General features: G+C 24.1%; 1 protein-coding gene and 1 long non-coding RNA gene across 4 annotated transcripts in view; both read left to right on the top strand.

The window, feature by feature from the left end:
- Positions 1-19,521, top strand: part of LOC102681098 (forkhead box protein O) — a 344,280-nt gene that overhangs the window by 70,449 nt on the left and 254,310 nt on the right. The window lies entirely within an intron of this gene.
- On the top strand, positions 9,207-11,599 carry LOC116186544. Its single transcript, XR_004151551.1, has 2 exons — positions 9,207-9,810; positions 10,666-11,599. It is a non-coding gene; the product is annotated as an uncharacterized LOC116186544 (long non-coding RNA).

Raw genomic sequence — 19,521 nt, 5'->3', positions numbered from 1 at the left:
ATATATATATATATATAATCATTAATTTTTATTTTATTATTTATTGCCATTATTTTTTTTATTATAAAATTGATCAATTTTTCAAATTATTTTTATTCATAAATAATATAATTATTATGATATAACTATTCTATTTTTATGAATTAAATAAATTGTTTTATATAAAGAGATTATGCAGTATTATAAATTGATATATAGAAGTCATATGAAAGCCATTTTAATTTTTCAAATAGAACAATATAATTTTTATTACATTAATCGATGTATTATTATTTACTAAAAATTTATTATCTATAATCTATTAATATTATTTATGTTGAAAAATTTTTTACTTAAATATTATAACTTGAAATTCATAACTTATCGTATGAAAAGATAAGAAGAACAATAAAATAGAAATTGATCTTCATATAAGTTATGCATCAATCTATAAAAACACTATTAATAGTATAATCTATCTATTTATACCAAACAATTTTTATCCGAAACATTTTTTCGTATTCTTCATTTGAGATATTTGAGCAGTTGAAATAAACTGAAGAATATACATAGCTGCAATACTAGTAACAATCAACCTTGTTCTTAACAAATTTAATTCTATTAATAACTATTTAGATTAGAACAACAAATTTAAATGAAAGAAAAAATTTAAATTAATGATTTTAATGATTATGTAATGATTTTGAATTTGATTTATTTAATATTATAGTTAAAAATAAAAGATTTAAAAATATGAAAAATCATCATATTATTTATAATGTTAATTTTGATGTTCAATGTGATATCCATGTTACGAAAAGAATGAATTTTTTTTCTCGATGAATGGCAGTTGAAATATTTCAAGTGGGAGTGACAAAAAATATTTTAAGAAATGAAAAAAAAACATCGTGACAAAAACGTTAAAAATTCGCAATTATGGAAATAACTTCTCGTGTTAAAACATAAAGCAGCCAAGTACTTCATATTGCTGCGAATCTGTTGCTGCGAAATATAACGCAAATAGGACGTTGGCCTTAATGGAAGCCTTAAGTCTGATGATTGCGGCGGCCAATCTATAATACTAAATCCTTTGTCTTGAAGCCATGCTTTTGTACCACATATATCTACTTTAGATCGTTATCATATGTTGGAAAATAATTTAATAATCTTTTATACTTCTTATATACTGAGAGAAATATTTTAAATGTTGATATAGTCTTTTTCTTATCATTTTCTTATCTAATTTGAATTAATCTTGAATTTAAATTAGTCTTATAATATATAAGTACTTATGCACTCCTATGACTTTTATTAATTTTAATTTTGACGAACAAATCATGAACATAATTTTCTTTGTGTTTTTTCCATATCTATTGTTTTCTATCCAATTCAAATCTTTTAATCTCATCCATCTCATCCATCAGATAAACTTTTGTCTAATCTTGTATGTATAATGAAGTTTGCTATTTTGCAAATCGTAACATCTTCTGTGTCTTTTTATTAAGGAAGGTTTTTTTAATTTCCTTGTTTCCTCTCTTTTCCCTCTCTCTGCTCAATATTGACTATATGTATAAAATGTTAATATATTTTAGGTTTTAAAATTTTAGATCCGTAACAAATAAAAGTCATATAAATGCCAATTAAGGTTTATTTATGAAATTATAATTATAATTTAAGTTCCAATTAAATAAAATAAGATGGAAACAAAATATGGTAGTATAATAGAGAGCGACTTCATTCTATTTTTGTCTCGCTTTGTTAACACGATATTATAAATGAGTCTTCTAATTGACATTTTTGTATACCATTTTTTATTTGTTTTTGCTTTTAGAATCAATCCCCCGACGAATATATATGGATATACATTCATATCAAGAGAAATATAATAATCAAATAGCTTTGAATAGATATCAAATGTTTTAATAAAATTGTATTCTAAGAAAACATGAAATAATATTTGTCATTTAATTAATTTCGTGAATCATTATAAATGATTTATTTTACCATTTTGCATTTTTTAAATTCAATTTTTTATTAGATTTAAAAATGATAATTAAAATCATAATTAAAAACAATGGGATAAAATTAAGATAAGAGATCATTAAATAAATATTAATTTAATATAAATAATTAATTTTTACATTTTTTTCTGTTATAGGTGAGTCTGGCTTTTCATCATCATCCATGAATAAATCAAATCTAACTAATCAAATTATATCTACTTTTTAAAGAGATAAAATTTAGGTAAGCTGCAATTATCTATAATTAAATACGTATTTAAAACGAATCTTTTTTGTTTGCGTAGGTTCTCGTAAAAAGGTAGAAATTACAGTGAAATAGTCGAGACAATAACAAATGAAGTAAAGTTAGCATCGTGATCTGGTTAGTTGATAAGCTAGAACGACTAGTAATTGCGTTCTTCAATTTAACGATCGTCTGCTACTTGGATAAAAATCACACGCGCGTTGTTACAGGTTGCAACACAGACGTGGTTAAGCTGTTAATCGCGTTTCATTAAGCATTTAGCATACTAATAGACTCCTCCTAAAAACACATGATAAAAGAGTCATTTTATAAAATCCAAATTCTTATCTTTTTCATAATCATTTTATTCAAAATTTCTCGATATTTTTTTCTTTTTTCTTTTAAGTAAGAAATAAAATAACGAAAAATATTATTCAGCTTGCACACATCAATATATTCGAAACCTGAAACCATTTCCTTTCGCTATCCAATAAAAAAAAGTTAATGTATCGAATAATTCGTTACATTTTCATTCACGTTTCTCTCAAGTCTTTTTGCTATTCGATACCTGCTGAGCGACTCAGTTAATCGAATGTTTCGTGGATCATCGATTATTGCTGTGCACTACTGAAACTAGTTTATTAGAAATGCATCGCACGATTAGAATTTTTTTTTAATCGAAGTTCGCAGGAGTTTAATAGTCTTTTCAGAAAGAAAAATTGGCATTAAGTTTCTTTTTACAGAATTCCTTCAACTTTTCTCAGCTATGGCAATTTATAGGTAGTAGAATTTTGGATACAAGAATCGAGATGTTTATAATAATTGAGGTGATTAATCAGCTGTGTTTTCCCACTTATTATCATATTTCTTATACTAAAACCAGTGAAATTAGAATCTATAATTCTAATTCTTTTTATAGTTTCTTATCTTGTTCATATTCATAGTTAATTATAAGCTATCATCTCTACTCTATATTAACGATATGCAATGAAGGAGATTCGTATGTCAAAATAAATAAATCATCAAAAATGTAGCTATCAAAATTTGATTATATTCAATAATTTAGATTATATTCAAACATCTGAATATTTATTAATCTTTAAATGTCCAGATATTCTCGAAACGAGTATTTCGAAATTTATATCATAATTAATATATCAATACAATGTAAATTCTAGTATTCGAAAATCTATTATTCAAATGTTATATTTTATTATTATATAATTATATTAATTTTAATTTCCACAATAAATAAGAAAAAAAACTTCAATAATGATGTTTTTATCTTTTAAAGGATTTATAACATTGCAAAAAAACCGAAATGATTTGAAAAATAATATATTAAAAAATTTATATGATCTAATAAATAAATTAGATCCATAAATAATTAAAAGAATATTTTATATCATATAACAATCAATTGATATTGCATTAATCTTTTTGAAATACACGATAATATATGATAATATGACGTATGATGAAAGAGAAATATTCTACTATACGAAAATTCTTTTAACCGAACGAACAATCGTATCTCGAATCCTATTTTGAATATTAGAGATTCCATATATTGATTTAGTATTTGAATGGCTCATTGTAGTTCGATTCATATGTCTAATTGAATTATAATTTAAATTTACAATAAAAGAATTCTTGGTTGTAAATTGCTCTTCGAGGTCTGTTAGTTCATCGCGACAAATTTCAAGGACATGAAATACGCAACGGTTAAAACTGCTTTCGTTGGACTGAGCGCCGAATGGGAATCTTCTTAGAGAGAGTCTTGAAGGTGATTTATTTGGCTGAAAAAGAGAAAAGAATTCAAGCGCTAGAAAGATGTAACTTTCGTGTGGACACTGGTTAATTACGTAGAACGTTATTTGCCTTTACAGATAGTCATGTTTGTTCATTGATAAATTAATTTTGTCTCTATCTTCTTGTATTATCTTTTTTTTCTATTTGCGAAGAAACATTAAAAGAAGAAAATAATTTCGATACATTTTGATATTATATATATATTTTGAATATTTAATAATCAGGGAATAAGTTATTCGAAGAGTATAACTTAAGCATGTACAATGATGTCATCAGCGAGGTATCAATGCGCTATGTCAATTGATTATGCACTTTGTATTTTCAATTGGAAATTATTTTTCTGAAGTTTTATGAAATTTTTGCGCATTGATGACTAGAATGTTCGTAGAATTGCGACAAATGTTGGCGCATTGTCATCTTTCATCGACTGATCATATTTCACAAAATGAATCATAGTCATTTATATTTTGAGCACCGACTGTGTAGCATACTTATAATACGTATAGGTGTTTTCGATAAGCATCATTGTTTTTGAGATTGATCTTTATAATCTCAATTATTTTTGTTTCATTTTTTAGAAGTATTATGATTTATTTAATAAAATCGTTCTATTTTTTATTTAACACGAATTTCATAATTTGATATATTTAATAGTTTCTTTAATCTTTAGTAAGCAATATTGAAGATTTGTAAAAATTCAAAGACTATTTGAAAATAAAAAGATAAAAAGATAACCAAATTAAAAACAATTTTATTACTAAATGATTAAATAATACAATAATATATTTTATCATCGAAACTTTAAAACGATTTTTTAAAATTATTTTTTACATTATTTTTCTTTTACCGTATGAATTGATAATATTTCTAAATTTTTCTAATAATATTTTGTAAAATAATAAAAATTAAATTAAATTTATGTATTATTATTGAATAATTTTTAAAAAATAATCATTCTTTTAAAAATACCGAATAATGTGAAAAATACTATCAACAATTATAAAAAATATTTTTCTTGCAATTATCTTTTTGAAAAAATTATGAACAACTCAATTAAACGATATAATTGCGCGATTGAGTTATATTAATATTAAGTTATAATAACTTGACGGATCGTCGAACAAGAAATATAAAAAAACCAATAATGATCTTGAATAATGTGTGAATAATAAGTTAATACAAAAACAGATTAATAACAACAAAACGAATCCTTGCCATTATGATATTTTCCTGTTTTTGCGGTTTATATATATTTTTTTTTTTTACCATTTACATATCGGATAATAATCGCATTATTTATTATTTAAAAACTGAATGTACGTATATGTTTTAAAGAAATGTGAAAATGGCAAGTTCATAATTAATAAAATGGATTCTGAGGTCAAACGACTTGATTGATATATGAAACTTATTGTTTCTTATTCTCAAGAGTTATCTCTGTAATAAAATCTGAAGAGTTCAAAAATAATGTCTTGTCTAATTGCTAACAGGAATTAAATCTAAATATATCTTATTCTTCTTACAAGTCAAATGAAGCTTGCATTATTACGATGAGTATAAATCAGATTTGATTTTGCATTAATATAAGTTTCGAGAATAAACAATCTATGATAAAAGAATTTATTTTATTTTTGATAAAAGTAGAGGTTTAATTGATTTATCAATTGAAAGTTTTATAATAAAGTTTTCGAACTTCATTTTCATTAAAAGTCATTTTCAGACAAAAATTGATTTAGTTTATGGCTCAGACTATAGATTAAAGTAAAAAAAAAAAAAACAAAATGTAAAATAAATTTAAATAAATAATATTAATATTTAAATAAATAATTATTTTAAAAAATTATACGTAAAATTTTGAATATATATGAAATGTCATTTTTCAAAATATAATATTATTAAAATTTTAATTAGTATTCGGTCGTTAAACAAAAAAAAAATTGCTTCAATATATGTGCATTAAATATTAAAAAAATGTTAGAATAATCAATCACGTTTTATTTTTTGATAATTTTTATGAACCATTGGGATATTCATATCTTTTTATGTATTTAGAAAATAATGCAAAAGTTACTAAAAATATGAATATATTTAAAATGTGAAAGTTCATAATTATTTGAAGAAACTAATGTAAATGTTAAAATAGTAAAATGTTGATTTGTAGAAATCAAAAACAATGATCTTTCATTGAATATTGAATTCATTGAAAAATAAATTAATAGATTGGAAAATTCCACGATTGTAAAATAATTAATAAGAAAGTATGGAAGAGATTAATATTCAATGAGAAACTAAGCTATTCTAGAATTATTCATTATTTATTATACAATTGTATAGGATTAGACAATAAGAATAATTTCATGAAATAATGTTGTGCTATTTATTGAATTTATCAAAAAATGTTTCAAATGAAATTTATTGAATTAGAGAAAAACATAACATTTAAAAATATCAAGGTGACTAACTTTTGTTTTTAATACTTATATAGATATTTTTTTTAGTACTGCGTTGTAGCTATTTGAAAGTCGAATTCAATGACCTATAATAAGAAGAATAATTTCTAGGCATTCGTCATGAACTAACATATTTATTTTTTTCACATTTCTGTTCACATTAATACATTATTCTATATTACAGATTCAGAATTACCAGAATGATAAATTATTATGAATCTAATTAAACATAATCTACGCAGCAGATATGTATGTTGATATAGAAGCAATTTGCTTACTACTTACATTATTTGAAAGGAAAATGAAAAGAATTACAAAGTTACTTTTCATAAATTATCGTTTCATTTTGAAATTTAAGGTCAATACAAAGTTATAGGTCGTTGAATTCGTCTTTTTTGATGGCTACAACGCAGTATCGTAAAGAATATATGATGTCATTAAAAAAAATTCAAAGTTATTTCTAAAAATAAAATAAACAATTAGAATGTTATTATTTGATGAATATTTGAAATTTTATTTGAAATATTTTTTGATGAAGTCAAAATAAATAACAAATTATTTTAAATGATTATTTTTATTTATTCTGAATTCATTCGGTAATATAGCATATTAATATATTAGAACATAATTAAATGATTGAGTCTAGAGAATAAAAAAAACATAAAAGTTGATATACAAAAATAATTGAAATTTATTTATTAAATTGTAACCAATTTAAGTTAAATAAAGAGATTAGATGTTTCTTTATCTAATGCAAATTTAAATTGTTTATAATTTAATAAATAAATTTTAATTTTTGTATTATATAATATCAATTTTGTCTTTGTTTTGGCTTTTAAAATCAATTTTTCAAAGATATTCCACGAATACATGTATTCTGCATAGAAAATATGAAGAACATTAATAATAGATTCTTCATCGATGTAATTCAAACTAAATGAAAATAATTATCTTATTAGTTAATGAAATAAACAGGATTCTTCCATTCCTTCAATTTTATATTTGTAAATTATTACTTCTTATTATTTCTACATTGCCAAAGAAAGTTTATAATTTAGAATTTGTCATTTATCATCTCACTAATATTATTAGATATTATATATAGATATTATATATAGATTATTAGATTAGAAAATAATATAAAATTTTTGAAATATTAGTTATCAAATAATTATTAAAGAAAATTTAAAAATAAAACTACGCAATTTCGATACATGTAAAAAAATATTGTTCTTCTGTGATTAAATTTATGAATATTAATTTATCTGTTGCATTATGAATCTTCATTCATAGTTAAAAATTATTAATTATAAGAAGAACATATCACGAATATCTACATAAATAAGTAAATAATATAGAAATATTTTTACGTTAAGAAATATTTAAAAATAAAACTATGCGATTCTTATATATAATGAAATATTGTTTTTATTCGATTTTACAAATTCGATTACAAATATATATTTATATATATTCAATTATCGTATGTATCAAAAAATATTTTTGAAAAATATTTTTATGATTATCAAACTTGTTCAATTCAACATTTGGTGCAAGAAAACGAGACTGCTTTAAACGAACGGTTGTCTCTCCTAATTATACCGGTCACTAGACCACAGATAGTACACTCGGTATCTGCGTCATATTATTAGCGGCACTGCGTACCACTCACACGCACACGTTCGCAAGCGTATTTTTGGTAAGTCAGTGCTAAATATCTTGATTCGCAATGTGCGCGATCTGTTATTTGTACGCTTGCTATCAACAATAGTGTGTTTAAGGGATTGCTGTCTTAAATTGAAGCAATATTGATGAAAACATTGATATCTGTATAGATAAATGTTCAAATTTAAAAAAAAATAAAAATAAAAATAAAAATAAAAATAAAAATAAAAATAAAAATAAAAAGTTAGTTCTCACGTAAATCAATTTTTCTTTAGTCTATTTTATTTCTGAGATTGCTTATGATCATTTTATTGGTAATCATATTGATCGAACGAGGTAATCATTGATTGGACATTTCAAAAAAATTTTTGAGAGTCAATCATTCGAGATAGATAATTGGCGTACTGTCCAAATGTTGTGTTGGCGTTTGCCTCTTTCCTCCATCGTGAGTTTCGTCGCATTTATTTTTAAGCCGAATTCGACGTAGAATTTGCTAAAAATGTTTCCTGTGAAAAATTACGTTGTGCAGATTTGCTTGTTGGGTATACACGTGTGTGTATACATGTATATTGTTTTTCTAGGTGATTTTGAGAACGTGTGAAATTGACCATAGCGTTGAAATTAATTAATTAATCGATTGATATTGTATGTTTAAATGTATTTATTGTTTAACTCGAACGCAAATGTTTCCATATATGCTTTTAAAAATTCTATATTTACAATCGCACCGGACATTCGGTCAATAACAATAAAGAAATCAATTCGGCATTTACTTTATGATTACAAGAATATAATTTGTTCAATAGTCTTTTTTTTATTTACTATAGTTAAATTATACTAAAATATATTTATAATATATTTTTAACAAATTAATCAATTATATTTCGAAACAAAATATAGGTATATGTATTAAATCAATATTTAACTCGCATACTTATGTATATAATATATTAATAATGAATTATTTTATTATATTACTTTATTATTGCAGTAGATATTGCAGTAGATATTAAAATGAAAGAAATTCTGTAAAAAGGATTGAATATACTAAAAAAATATATCATATTCAACAAGAATTTGTTATAATTGTTAATGGCTTTTTATCAATTAACGTAAAAATGAATGATAATGTGTTAAAAATCTTTTGAAAAAAATATGTCAATCAAGAGCAAAGACATCGTTATCAAAACTCCATTTAGCCGAATTATCGTTAAAACGATTTTCATACGGATTAATCAACATTACGTTGCAATTTTGCAATTTTTCTTTCAATATTTTGATAACGCCATTCTTGTTTTCGTATTCGTCCCATAGCGAAATCGAAACGTTCCTTCTTGCCGCCACGCACGTCACGCCGCGTCCACTGACTTTCATACAGATGCGCTGACAGAATTCGACTGTTGCTTGGCAAGTGCGCATGCGCATAACTCGCCGTGCCACGAGTGCAATGATACATTCGCCGCGTTAGTGCAATGCAAGAGAATGACGTCAGATCTGAACGATTAGTCTGTCAGTGGTTCTCCGTTTTGTTGATACTCCGTCTGGAGCGAAAGGTTAACGCGCAAAAACCATCTTGACTGTTTTTGCTTCAAGAACATGACTAGACGATACTTCCCGCTGGTAGTCAGATCGCAAATGTTTAAAATACATCGTGCAAATGGTATTTTATATTTTTCTCGTGGATTTTCGGATATTTATTTCATTTGAAAATTCGTTATTGATTAATTAAATTTAAAGAATAATTAAATTCGAAAATATAACATAAAATAATAGTTGATTCAAAAATATATTTATGGCAATATTTTGATAAAAATTGGATAAAGATTTGTAAGAATTGAAAATAGATTTTGAAAAACATATGCAGACTCGTTTGTTTGGGTTGGATTGTGTTTTTTTTGCAATTAAGCTTTATAGCTTTGTCGGTGAATCTTTCTTATTTTGTTCAAAAAATTGGATAAAAGTTTTCGACAAACGGTGTCTGTATATTTTGACGGAGGTATCGGAATACGCGATTAATCGAAATTTTATTCTTCGAATATCGGAACGCAAAAACGCATAGTATATTCGAAGAAATCGTGCGCAGTTTTAAATAAAGACAGCGACACGTTTACAGCGTCGAATACAAAACTGATTGAATTTTTTTGACGTATCTCAGTTACACGTTGTATTGTACTTATCTTCATGCAGTATATCTGTAGAATTTCGAAAACTCTTTTGTGTAGTTAGTCGGTTTCTTTTCCTTGTAAAAAGTGGATTTCCATAGCAAAACATTTTTGCACATTTATCGATTTCTTTTTAACACGATCTTGGTCGAATAAATATAAAATAAATTTATATATATTAAAATTATATAATAAATAATAATAATTATAAAATAAATTTATTATATATTATTTTAAAAATGAGCTACTTTCATAACATTTCAACTGTTAAATTAAAATTTTATCGAATCATTTTTATATTTGGAATAGAATCGTTAAATCTTTTAATTTCATTCTTTCCTTTTTTATTTCAGCGAGCCCACCAATTTTTCTGATAAAATTCATCCGGTGATGATGAAACATAGAAATTTGGATCAATCATGAAACGTCATTGCAACGTCGATAATAATTATCCACGGTCGTTCACATACGCAAAATTTGTTTCTACGAGAGTGAAGGGGAAAGAGAAAAAGAAAGAGAGAGGAAATAGAGGGAGATAGAAGGAGAGAGAGAATGGAGGGTAGGAAGAGAGAGATAGGAGGCTACTGCAACGTGATGAGATGTTTTTTTTCGCATGGATTCTTCAACGTTCAATGAAAACTGGATTAATTTATACGTTATATTATGGCGATATGATTTCCACGACGTGGTGGAATATTCGTTTCATCGATAATCGATGTGCTTTTAATCGCGGCTAGATCTTTCGTATTGCATGCGCATTATTAGCTGATTTGCTGGATATAAGAAACGATCATATTCATTGCTAATACATATCGATGAGATTTGCAAATTCAAATTAATCAGAATTATTTACCTAATATCGGAACTCTGCGGAAAATAACGCTGGTTTTACATCGACATTGAATTAAATCATTACATACTACGATATGATAATATATAACATGATATGTTGATAACGATTGATTACAATTATGTATATTAACTTTCTCTTTCTCTCTTTCTCGTTTTTGCTCTTTCTCTGTTTTATTTTTTTTCTTTACTTTCATAATGTTAGTGTCGATATAATCAGCGGAATGATTTACGGCTTTTTAATAAGTTCAAGTAAAAACTCGTGAAATTCTAGTGAAATCTATCGTGCTCGATATTTGCGTTCTCGACTTTTGTCACGATAATAAAATGAATAAAACTCAGACTACGATACATATGATACATATTTGTGTCGACAAACAGAGAGAGCAATTTTCATATGCTTATTTTTTCGAAATTCAAATCGTTACAAATAAAAAAGAACTTATTTTTTTTTAAATGGAAGATAAAACAAAATCAATATATTAAAATGCACTTATTCGATGAACATAATATCATTAATTATTATTTAAATTAAGAAAACAACAAATTTCAAATTTCACGATTTTATTATTTATTTATAATGATTTAAGATTAATCTATTTAAATAGCTAAAAAATTTAAAAATGTAAAAAAAGTCATGTTAATTTGTACTTATTCAATTTAATATATATTTTAAATAAAAAAATAAATATATTTCGTAGCCAACTATTTATTTTTTTAATGAATAACAATGCCGAAATTGCGATTTAAGATCAAAAGCGAAAAATCCCTTTGGAGAAAAAAAATTATCGCGACGCTAGAGATTTCGCAATAATATTTTGCATTGATATGAATAAATACATAACAATCAAGTATTATAAATACTTTTTATTGTTATAAATCTGCGAAATATTTTGCATCTCTACGAATTTTAAGATGTTATGCTACAATAGTTATGAATATTATAACTTTTTCGTAATAAATTTTATTTTGATTGTAATAATAATGTATTAATTTAATGTAATAATTTTCGATAAAAATTCAAGTTCATGGTAAAATCAAGATTTAAGAAACAAAGAAACAAGATTTAAACAAAATTTTTCATTCAAATTTTTTTACAACATTATTTAAGAAATTTTATATGAAAATTTTATAATATTGCAATTATTTTTTAATTTTTAATCTTTAATCTCTATTATTATTTTTTAATTATTTTATTATGTATATTTTATTTAATTATTTTTAATTATAAAAATGTAAATATAAAGATGTAATTTATATTGATTTATATTAAAAATAATAATAAATAAAAATTTATTAATTTTTTACATTTTGATCATTATATGCATATATATACAATTTTCTATTTATGATAATAATTTATGAAATGAATGATTTTATCGATTTCAATGGCCTTGAGATATGGTTAAAGTCAGCGTTCTAAAAATAAAATTAATTTTGTTTATATGTACATATATACATATGTATTATTGCTGCTTGCTACTATTTTTGAAGATATGCTTTGTAAATTGTCATAAATAATTATCATATTCCGTAAACATGTATATGTTCATTCTAATTTGTGTATTGTATATTTTTGGAAATTTTTACATTAAAGATAAAAGTTGATTGCATACTTTACAAAATATTTTTGCAGAATAAAAAAAAAATATAGTAAAAATAGAAGTGAAAATAGTGAAAATAATTAGTTTCTTGACTTGCAATTTCTTATAAAAATTTTAAAGAAAGAAATAAAAAAAAGAAAAACGTTTTTGTTCATTTGAATTTAAATATAATAAATGTGCGTTAATCTTAGTTAAATAAAATGCATGCGTTTAACTTCAAACAAAAGTTTCGTTCAGATAATAGTATCAGTTTCGTTCAGTGAATAGGATTTTCTCAGAATTTCTTTCTGTCAAGAACTATACTGTTTTAATCCTTTCAATGTTTAACATGTTGTCTAGGAATAGTCGAGCAACATACGAATGGAAAGATGTCGAGACATTTTAACAGTTCTTCCATTGTTTGCAACAGACAAGTCTAACAAGTCGAATTTTGCTCGTCGCGTGTACTTTGCCCGTTCTTTTTTGAGAGGTGACGCTCCTCTCTATCCTCGAATGACGAATTCGTTTTAGAATTCTTCACTGGTTTTTCCGTTGTGTTTTCCTCTCGATTCTTTTATCCTGTTTCGAAAATGTCACATGTTCGTTTTGTTTATCAATTTGTTAATGTTATTTCTCAAACATACATATCAATCATAAAAATAACAAAGACATGTTGCCAGGTAGTCCTTCCTTTATGAACGTAGCATGTAAAAATAATTGCGTAAAATAGTATGTTAGAATCTATGTGACAATCGATTGTCGCAGTGTTGAACGAAAATTATTTTGAATAACGAATAGAATATTATGAATAAATTAGATTTCATGAATAATGGATAAATCATTTTTGTATGTTTTCCTTTTTTCCTTTCTTTTTTTCTTATCTATGATTAATAAACTCATCACATTCACTAATAAATAAATTCCTATAATTGTGCTAGCTAATCTCATATTGTTACAAAAAAAAATAATCAAATATAGATAATCTTTTGTGTTCATTATTTTCTTTCTACTTTCAATCGCATAACAATGATATAAAATCGATTCATCATAGTTGTTAATTTATCGTAATTAATAAGAAACGAATGTAATTTTATCCTTACTCGAATAAATTTTATGAATAATGCTTAATATTGCAGTCAAATGTGAAGCCTCATCCAAATTGTACTTAAAAATATGAAAAAATTATTATCTGTCTGTTTCGTTAATGATTCCATTAATGTTGTTTCTTAAAAACATGTTATTGGTATATAAATAACAACAAGGTAGTCAAGGAATGCAAGAAAAAATATTACTCTCATTTTTTTCGTTAATTTAACATATCCGGTTCTGCAAATCAGATCAAAATAAGAGGTTTAACTTCTGAATCGAAATGATACATTTTTATGAAACAGAACGATTTCACTAATTCGATTTGTTAATTCGTTCGATGATTTTAAAAATTGAATATCAAATGAATTGCGATTTATTAAAATGAATATATTAATATAAAGAATATAGAATGATAAGAATAGGTAGAGACTGATTTTAGTTACAAAATTGAAAAAAGAATAAAATTTTTTGTTTAAAATTTCATTTCTAAATAAATCAAGTTTAAAAATGTTTCAAATGAATTTAATTGATTCTCAAATGGATATATGTAAATGAATTATTGGTAGGAGATTATTCTACAAAGTGTTAATATATTCGTAAAATAACTTTGAAGGATCAATTTCAGAGGTCAAAATAAATACAAAAATTGACATACAAAAATGATTGAAACTTATTTATTAAGTTATAACCAATTTAAATTTAATAAATTTAAATAAAGCGATAGAAGAGATAGAATGAAACAGCGTAGCGGTGTAATGAAGCTGTCTCATTTTATCTATATCTTGCTTTGTGAAATGCGAAATGTATATAATCTAATAAATAAATTTCAACCAATTGAATATATATTTTTATACAAATATTTTTACTAAATTTTTTATACCAAATTTTCAATTTATTTTAATCTCTTTTGAAAATTAATTTTCAAAAGTATAGTTAAGAATAATACAAAATCAAATTTGAAAATTCATCGAATTTATTATTTAATTAATTTTTGACAGTAATATTTTAAATTAATTTTAATTAATTTTATTAAATTAATTTTCATATTTATTTTAAAAAAAATTAAGCGATAAAATTTTAATTATTAATTTTAATTATTAAATTTTAATTATATCTGTACTTTTAATTATTTTTATATACAGAATAACTTTTTATCAATAATTTAATCATCTAATCTAAATGACAATTAGCTAATTTTATTTATATTTAAAAATTATTCAAATTTAATTTACTTAAAAATAAAATCTTAAACCTAATAATTCTTTCTTTTTTTTTCAATACTTTTAAAAATACTTTTATACGAGTAAAATGGTTCTATTTTTATGATATTTTATTTCTATTTCAATTCATTTAGTGTGTAAGTGTGTAAATAATAAAATTAAATTACTTATAATTTGAAAAATAAACTTCAATATATATTTTTGTATTATATTAATTTACTAGTTTGTTTTATGTTTGTTTATTTCTACATCTTAATTACGTCTTAAATTTTCTACCTATTTCAAACATTTTATTCAACACGCAATAAAACTAATACTGAGTATGATACTTATATTGCATTTTAATATTTCACTAGACTTTTATCTTTTTGTATGTCACAAATTGCTCTATAACATTTGTAAAATTTCATTTATTTTACTATAATAAAATTTTCGAGAGAGATTTCCATAATTCACTCTTAAACATTTATACTTTAAGAATAGATATCTTATAACTTGCAAAATTTTATTAACAATGTTAATTATTAAATATTTTATTTACGCTTATATTTAAATATTTTCATTATACTTACATATACAATAATATATTCTATGAAATATGTACGTACTTACATTTATATATACATATATGCATAGTCATTCGAGATATTATCAATGTGGTCTAAACAGATGATCAAAGTGCAGTTTTAATTACGTGAATTATAGTTCCGTCAACATTGTATCATGCGCATTTACAGCGACCGATATTATGCTGTGTATACGTGAAGCTTCATTCACTATTTATCGTTTCTTCCGTTTATATTTTTCTTATTTTAATTGGAATAATAATTTTTTTCATATATTTTTTCTAGCTCTTTTTACAAAAATTCGATATAATTCGATATAAATGTTACAAAGGATGTTATTATATCTAATATTTTCAATCTGTGAGTCAAAAAAATAAATTTCTATGGTGAATATTCAATATATAATATCTAATACGTAAATTCGTTGAAAAATTGTTAAAAAAATCGGTGTAAATATAAATATAATTTTATAAGGAACGAGTTAAGAATATGCATCGTATCTGTTTTTGCGGCTGAGAGACCTTCGGAAATGTTTTACACTTGAAGATGGTTCATTTTATTGCCTCCTTGTGATTGATGTCATTTTATTAGTTGCATTTCTGTTGTCGTCCACTTTTCGATAAGAGCGAAAGAGCATGACATAGATTGAAAAGGACAGAAATTCTTGTTTTTGTGTACAGAACATATATATCAAATTTCGGATGTCAGCGCTAATTTCCCTTGAGATCATGTAGCATAAAAGTTGCATCCATATAGAAGGATGCATATAATGTGTCTAAAAATTAGGATACTATGTCGATATTCGTTTCATCGAGTTTTCTTTTCCCTGTGGCTTTTATCAATCTGTTAATTAACAAGCGTAATAATAATCAGAATACAATTTTGTCGACTCGCTGACCAATGAGTTTATTAAAATTTTCAATCGATTTAACAAGTTGTACTCATTGTCTATTTATATTGTTAAATATAATTATAATTTATTTTTTAAATTTGATTAAAGCAGATAAATGAACTCTATTATAAATTATATTAATTTAAAAAAATTATGTAGCGATACTTTTTCCTAAAATACATATGATATATGAATTTAATTGATTCTAAAATCATTTTTTAAAAATTATCATCTAATGTATCATTAAATAATTTAAGATGATATATTAAGTAAAATTATTAATGATTATTAATAAATTAAATAATATTAATTATTAAATAATATATTAATTTTAAACACTTTTTCAAGACAAATTTTTTCTTTAATAATCCAGGATATTCGAATAAAATGAAAAGAACACTTTAAAAAATGATATTAGAAATTAAAATAAACACAAGTATTGCTGAAAATATTCGTTAATGTTTATTTTTCAAACTGTGAGCAATTTAATTTTGCATTAGATGAAGTAAATCTATCTCTCTGTTATACTCTCTTTCTATTTCGCTTCATTTACTGCAAAATTAAATTGCTTATAACTTAAAAAATAGTTATGTATTTATTTTTGCATGCTTGTTTCAATCTTTAGAATTAAATTTAAATTTTCAACTTATTTCAGTCAAATTTATTTTACTAATTAATAATAAATTAAAAAAAATAGACTGATATTTTAATATACTTTGTTGTATCAATTATGTAAAAAAAATTATAATAATTATATGATTCTTGTGAAAGTTATTCTAACACATATTATTCTAACACATTGTATTAATATTTTCTTCGGATAATTTTAAAAAGTTGATTTGAGAGATCAAAACAAATATAAAAATTACATAAAAATACAAAAATTGTAGTATATAAAATTATTAGTTAAGACTTATTTTTTAAGTTGATGAACGATTTAAGTTCATATTAGATAAAGTAATATAGAAACAGAATGAGACTTTTTTTTCTACAATCGTTCTCTATTATTGTTCCGTTTCATTAAATTATTGTGTTTGTTTTAACCTTTATAATTGCTCCTTCAAAAGTATTCCATAATTCCATGAATATATTAACATTCTATATAAAATACTTAAGACATATATTATTTTATTATATATCAAAAAAATTAAATAACAAAATTTTATTACAAATTTTATTAAAATAAGAAATATAAGTAGATATAAATTGTATTTCCCTACATTCGATATAACATACATATTTTTTTATTTTATTTTAGCATTTTGTTGAGAAAAATTGTTCGCTGCGATATATACCATACTTTAATTGATTGGAAAAAAACAATTTTTTAAAATCACAAAACACGACAAAATCCACTTTTCGCAAAATAGTTACACGATTAATTAAACGCCAAAATTGATTTCGTTTGAGGAAAAAAGCCACACGTTGACTCGTTTTTTAATCACGGTCGATTATTTCGACAACTAAAAAGGCCTTATTATGCGCGTCGACGTATATTACACTCGTGTATAGACACATCGAATGGTCAGAATTAAATTTGAACGCAACCTACGCCAGCCTTCAAATTCGTGAAGGTGACGCGGGACGAATGATGATCCGTGCCAGACATGTCTAGACTAAAAGAAAAGAGTAGAAAAAAAAAGGAAAGCGAAATCTCAACGATGGATTAGCTTTTGCGTAGTTGAGTGCCCAATTAAAATCGATCGGGTACGAAGCCATTATTTGTATTGCGTCTGGTCCACCGAAAAGAATGTGATTACTATTTTATTTCGTACGTCATGCGAGTTGCATAGTTCGTTGCTTAAAAGAGCAGCGCTCGTGCTGTCAATTCCTCGTAAAAACTGTTCTCCTAAACGTTGATACTGTGCCATGCATACAAATCGCGTTGAATCCGATCGAATTGAATTTTCGACGACACTGTAGAATGAGTGATGGTATTCGCGCTTCTTCTAATTTATATAGATAGATAATTTAAATAGAATCTTGATTTATCTTATCGCATTATACCTGCTTGATAAAACTCATTTGGATTAGCGATGGGATCAAGTATCTCGCAAATAAATTTGAACTTTATCTAATTGGAATCGTACGAATATTTAAAAAAATAATAAAAATATTTTAAAAAATAAAAGAAATATAGATAGCACTTTCAAATAGCATTTTAAAAATTTATGCGATTTGAAGTTTTTATAAATTTTTTTCAACATATTTTGAAAAACGAAAACAATACTTTTAAATATATTCGAATCTCGATCGAATTTGAAATTTTTAGAAACAAACTATTAGCAAAAATTCTCTGATCTTTTTAATTATTCTCTATAATACATTTCAATTGTTATTTTTTATATATAATTCAATTTTATTTTTAAATATAAAAAAAAAAAAATAGAAAAATCATGCATTCTAAATAAAATATTATTTTTAAATATTTATAGATTCAATGAATAAGATGCAATTATAAACGTTATATAAAATATATTTCTTAAAATTTGTTATATAATTGTTATATAATTTTTTTTAATTTTATATAAATTTGAATACTACTTATGCTAGAACTTTTTTAACAAGTAAATTATATATATAAGTATTAAAATTTGGATATACTCATTCTAAAACTCGATATTCACAATTCGTACAAAATAAATATATTTCAAGTATATTATATTATATATAATCAATTGAATAGTTATTCAAAACTCGTGAAAAAAATACGGATATTGAAACTGACTTGGATCGGGAATACACGAACTCAATCCCATCTCTAGTCTGGAGTATACTGAATCGACTAAAATAACGCTTTCGAAAATCCACTCGAGGCTTTCGCGTTTTGCCATTGAACGATGAGAGGTCAAATCCGACCAACGCGAACTGCCATCCGATAATTAATTCGACGGACTCGAAATATCAATTAAATGCATCCTCGGACCGACTTGCGAACCATCGAGCCGTTTTAATTTACGACATTCGTTCCCACGGCGCACGGATAACGTTCAGGCGAATTTTCACGCGT

This window comes from Apis dorsata, unplaced genomic scaffold, assembly GCF_000469605.1.
Source record: "Apis dorsata unplaced genomic scaffold, Apis dorsata 1.3 scaffold_887, whole genome shotgun sequence".
Classification (NCBI taxonomy): domain Eukaryota; kingdom Metazoa; phylum Arthropoda; class Insecta; order Hymenoptera; family Apidae; genus Apis; species Apis dorsata.
The sequence above is the reverse complement of the archived record's forward strand: the minus strand, read 5'-3'. Positions and strand labels throughout refer to the sequence as shown.